The 5,727-nt window shown below is 45.0% G+C and overlaps 1 non-coding gene across 1 annotated transcript; it reads left to right on the top strand.

Annotated features, from left to right (window-relative positions):
- The first annotated feature begins 232 nt into the window (after window positions 1-232).
- On the top strand, window positions 233-305 carry Trnaa-cgc (transfer RNA alanine (anticodon CGC)). The gene has a single exon. It is a non-coding gene; the product is annotated as a tRNA-Ala (tRNA).
- The last annotated feature ends 5,422 nt before the right edge of the window (window positions 306-5,727 follow it).

Consider the following 5,727-nt stretch of genomic DNA (forward strand, 5'->3'; position numbering starts at 1 on the left):
GAAGTATTTCTTCTGTTACCCATGGTTTCTTCGCAGCTACCCTCTTTGTACCTTCCCAACTTCTGTGATGGCCCTTTTTAGAGATGTCCATTCCTCTTCAACTTTACTGCCTACTGCGCTATTCCTTATTGCCTTATCTATAGCGTTAGAGAATTTCAAACGTATCTCGTCATTCCTTAGTACTTCCATATCCCACTTCTTTGCGTATTGATTCTTCCTGACTAATATACCGAGCGAGGTGGCGCAGTGGTTAGCACACTGGACTCGCATTCCGGAGGACGACGGTTCAATCCCGTCTCCGGCCATCCTGATTTAGGTTTTCCGTGTTTTCCCTAAATCGTTTCGGGCAGATGCCGGGATGGTTCCTTTGAAAGGGCACGGCCGATTTCCTTCCCCATCCTTCCCTAACCCGAGCTTGCGCTCCGTCTCTGATGACCTCGTTGTCGACGGGACGTTAAACACCACTAACCTAACCTAACCTAACCTGACTAATGTCTTGAACTTCAGCCTACTCTTCACCACTACTATATTGTGATCTGAGTCTATATCTGCTCCTGGGTACGCCTTACAATCCAGTATCTGATTTCGGAATCTCTGTCTGACCATGATGTAATCTAATTGAAATCTTCCCGTATCTCCCGGCCTTTCCCAAGTATACCTCCTCCTCTTGCGATTCTTGAACAGGGTAATCGCTATTACTAGCTGAAACTTGTTACAGAACTCAATTAGTCTTTCTCCTCTTTCATTCCGTGTCCCAAGCCCATCCTGTAACCTTTTCTTCTACTCCTTCCCCTAAAACTGCATTCCAGTCGCCCATGACTATTAGATTTTCGTCCCCCTTTACATACTGCATTACCCTTTCAATATCCTCATACACTTTCTCTATCTGTTCATCTTCAGCTTGCGACGTCGGCATGTATACCTGAACTATCGTTGTCGGTGTTGGTCTGCTGCCGATTCTGATTAGAACAACCCGGTCACTGAACTGTTCACAGTAACACACCCACTGCCCTACCTTTCTATTCATAAAGAATCCTACACCTGTTATGCCATTTTATGCTGCTGTTGATATTACCCGATACTCATCTGACCAGAAATCCTTGTCTTCCTTCCACTTCACTTCACTGACCCCTACTATATCTAGATTGAGCCTTTGGATTTCCCTTTTCAGATTTTCTAGTTTCCCTACCACGATCAAGCTTCTGACATTCCACGCCCTGACTCGTAGAACGTTATCCTTTCGTTGATTATTCAATCTTTTTCTCATGGAAACCTCCCCCTTGGCAGTCCCCTCCCGGAGATCCGAATGGGGGACTATTCCGGAATCTTTTGCCAATGGAGAGATCATCATGACACTTCTTCAATTACAGGCCACATGTCCTGTGGATACACGTTACGTGTCTCTAATGCAGTGGTTTCCATTGCCTTCTGCATCCTCATGTCGTTGATCATTGCTGATTCTTCCGCCTTTAGGGGCAATTTCCCACCCCTAGGACAAGAGAGTGCCCTGAACCTCTATCCTCTCCTCCGCCCTCTTTGACAAGGTCGTTGGCAGAATGAGGCTGACTTCTTGTGCTGGAGGTCTTCGGCCGCCAATGCTGATAATTTATCACAATTTAGGCATTGGCGGGGATCGAACACGGGACCGAAGACGTTTTGATTATGACTCAAAGACGCTACCCCTAGACCACGATGGATATGAGGCTAATGAAAAGCCGCTTCAGTTGCTAATATGTACTTTATTAAGTCCACGAACAGTTTTGGACTTCGCAGTCACGCCATTTTCGAGTGAGTCTGAAAATTACGCTGTTGAGAAACAACGTCAAATGATCTTTATCCGCTTTGTAGTGAGAACTTGTTCTATTTAGTCTTCAGTACTGTCAAATGGAAAATACATACAGTTTCTCGCCTGTCTAGCTATATGACCAGGCCAGTAAGGCATTCACATCTTCAACATTTGACAGTATTGTGATGATATTGTGGTGTTTGCAGCGCCACTTGCAGTGATTAAATTCTCTGGATTCTTTCTTCCAAGGACTGTTTATCACTAATCGATAAAAAGATCTTTGTACTGCTCGTGCCACGTGGTCTTCACATCACTGTCTTTTAGTTACGGAAAATTTCCGCTGCCCAATTTCTAGGCACAGGAAGACTTTGGCCCGCAATAAGAAGCGTGAGTAGCGACGGGTGGGGATACAGGCGCGTGCGCGGCAAGCAGAAGGAAGGAACTTTCCAGCAACAGTGTGGAGAATTGGAGGTCAGATTCTACCTGGGACGTGTGAGTGCTGCGTTGGGCCAAACACCGCTGGATGGCGGTGGCCTAGTCGGGGGAGTGTTATTGGTATCATCATGCTGGTTGAAATTTGTCAGCTAGGAAGTGAGCCTCCTCGGGAACCATTGCGTGCGTATCAAGTAAACTTGAAAGTGAGTCTTTCTCTGTAATGGGCAGTAATTTGGTTCTTAACTGCTGAGTGACCTGCTGTACCCTGGGTTCCTTTTGGATCTGTGTGGTAACTGTTGTGAACAAAGGCACTTGTTTACGGATTTGTATCATGCTGTCTTCAGCCGACTTCCTGGTCGCCTATTTATAATTTGTGGCAAACATAAATTGTAATTGGGATTTTTCTTTTACTCACTATATTAATGGGTAGCGTGACTTGGTAGATTGTGTACGCGTCACCCCCCCCCTCTCCCTCCCCAGCACCCCTCCCACTTGCCGTTAAAAATTTTCTGTAAAATACTTGTCTGGTGTATTACTGATTCAGTGCTTGATCGTCTTGTTTTTTTTTTTTTTTCATTCATGTTTGATGTTCTGCTTAAGAGTGTGTCTTACAGGAGAGACTAGCCATTAAGTAATACCTTGTGTATTAAATTTAAGAGCGAATCTGGAAAGGAGCCTCACTGTACGCTTAGCTGGTCTGTGGCTTTCATTAGATCATTTTTGGTGATGTAACTTCCTGGTACATCTGTGGAAAAGATATCTATTATTGTAAGGCAGCTGGCCAGTCATTCTAGTAAATCCGCATTACTTACTATTAGCTGTTTTGCTAACTAGCGACCTGTTCCATGATTTGTTTGTTTGCCATATCTGCCCCCCCCCCCTTTCCCTCACAGGCTTACCTAACTCTTTTTGTATATTTGATCGGCTACTGACGTTGTTTGCTTTTCTTCAGCCCTCTAAGAGTAAGTGTTCGCCTTACTTTGGCGTTCTATAGGGTGTTCCAGAAATGTTGCGACAACTTCTAAGGGAGATGGGGCACATCATAAGGATTCAGAATTGTATTGCAACCCATGGCCGTAAACGTAGTCGTACGCTGGTAGGCGGTCCTGTACACGAGAGTACATGACGGTAACGCCGCTAGGTTGTGCTGTACGTGAAAGTGCTGAAGGGGAACGTGGAGATTTTCGCGTTCAAGCACTAGCCAGCATAGGAGGAGCATGAAACAGCATACGAACGATGAGCTTGCAAACATGCATGTAATCTGTGGGACAGGTGAGTGCAGCGGACAAGCTACTGGATGCATTTATCCAGAACGCTTCCCAAACAGACATAAACTACACCACAGTTTATTTCCAAGGATGCAACGAAATTAGTGTGAGTACAGATCATTAAGAAGTGGCACGGCCAGTGAGGGCAGGCCGCAATCGGTGCGCTTGGTCGTTATCGAAGTGAAGTCTAATCCAAACACCAGCAAATGTGTTGTTGCCAAGGACACAAGAATGTCTCTTAACAGTGCCGAGTCTGTACACGCCTTTAATCTCCAATGGGCGCAGTTATTGTACCCCGATGATTATCCTGCATGTGTGCTTTTCAGACAGTGGTCTCTGTAACGAAGTGTATTTCCACTGATGAGGCCACATTCACTGGAGATAGCGTATTCAGTCAACATAATGAGCGTTTGTAGGCACACGAAAACTCGCACGGGCCGGCCGAAGTGGCCGTGCGGTTAAAGGCGCTGCAGTCTGGAACCGCAAGACCGCTACGGTCGCAGGTTCGAATCCTGCCTCGGGCATGGATGTTTGTGATGTCCTTAGGTTAATTAGGTTTAACTAGTTCTAAGTTCTAGGGGACTAATGACCTCAGCAGTTGAGTCCCATAGTGCTCAGAGCCATTTGAACCATTTGAACTCGCACGGAATGCGGCAACACGTGACACAGCGGCGCTTCACAGTTAATGTGAGGGCGTGTTTGGTTGGCGACTGCTTAGTCAGGCCATACCATTCCTCTTGACCACCGCGAACTGTGACTTTTATGGAACTAATACTTCACGGCTCGCATGAAGATGTTCCAGCAAATGTGAGGCGCAGTATCTGGTTTCAAAATGATGGGACACATTTTCGATTTTCACTGGCTGGTCATAGGCATTTGAGCAGGTCATTCCTGAATAGATGGACTGGGCGTAGTGGACCGTTCCCTGGCCCACACATTTACCGGATTTGTCGATCCTTGATTTCTTTCTGTAGAGTGCCACGGAATCTCTCATGTATTCCTGTGAAGCCTCAAATGGATCTCTTCGCAAGAACCACCTGCACAGCCGCTACAATCAAAGGAACTTCCAGTGTGTTCGACCACGTCCTGTAGTCAGTGTCAGGCAAGCGTAGTGTAAACTTCGAGCCTTTGTTGTAACGATAGAGCTGTAGTCATGTCATATACCACGTGTATGAATGGTTCGAATGGCTCTGAGCACTATGGGACTTAACATCTATGGTCATCAGTCCCCTAGAACTTAGAACTACTTAAACCTAACTAACCTAAGGACATCACACAACACCCAGCCATCACGAGGCAGAGAAAATCCCTGACCCCGCCGGAAATCGAACCCGGGAACCCGGGTACCACGTGTACTCATTCTGTCGAATAAAGGTTTCAAATGAATGACTCCCTGGTTTCCTTTCCGATCTTAGACCTCTGCTACCACTTATCCCTGTAGACCAACAGTTCTCAATTCTTAGACGTGCCCCACCCCTCCTAGAAGTTTATCGCAATATTTCTGGGACACTCTGCGTATTTCAGTTGTGTGTGATATGGGCCAGTGGGCCTTTTATTTATATTTATAATTAGTGTCCCTTATGATTTACTACAGCTGATTCATACTGAAATTAATCCAAGCAACACCGTTTAGAGGCGGCTTTTAGTATAAGTTTGGCCGTAAGGCTGTGTTTATAACCCTGATAGGCTTTCTGCCTGCGGAGGCGTGTTTTGATGTAAGCATAAGGTTTCTAAAAATAATTAGTAATGGGCGTCTTGTATACTTAACCAAATCTCGTGTACGTTCTAAAGCACCTTCGCCCATTGTAATATTTATTTGCATGGCTGCCAGTCATTGATTCTCTACGCCTCTTTCTGTCTCAAATATTATTACAGTACTTCTGTGTAGGTAAATTTTGTTCACTTAACATTGGTCAGTGTTGTCTTAAGCTACTCTTCAGGAATGCAGTATCTTGTTCCTCAATGAAATTTTTATGTAAAATTTAATTACTCGAAAGGGCTTCACTGTGGTAGGCATTTATCATTGGGCCTTAAGCCGTTTGTGCATTTGCTAAGAGTAGTCATTTTTTTGATCGGCTGAAATTCCTGACCTGTAATTTTTGTGTTAGTGAGGAATGGCGCATGACAATTAATTTTTTTAATCATCTTCCACCAATGTATTTTTTGAAGTGGTGAGCGTTTGAATTTAACTGCCTTATTTACGAGTCACTAGAGCTTTCACCATTAACTTGGATTTTT

The sequence above is a fragment of the Schistocerca serialis genome, chromosome 5 (assembly GCF_023864345.2).
Source record: "Schistocerca serialis cubense isolate TAMUIC-IGC-003099 chromosome 5, iqSchSeri2.2, whole genome shotgun sequence".
NCBI lineage: Eukaryota > Metazoa > Arthropoda > Insecta > Orthoptera > Acrididae > Schistocerca > Schistocerca serialis.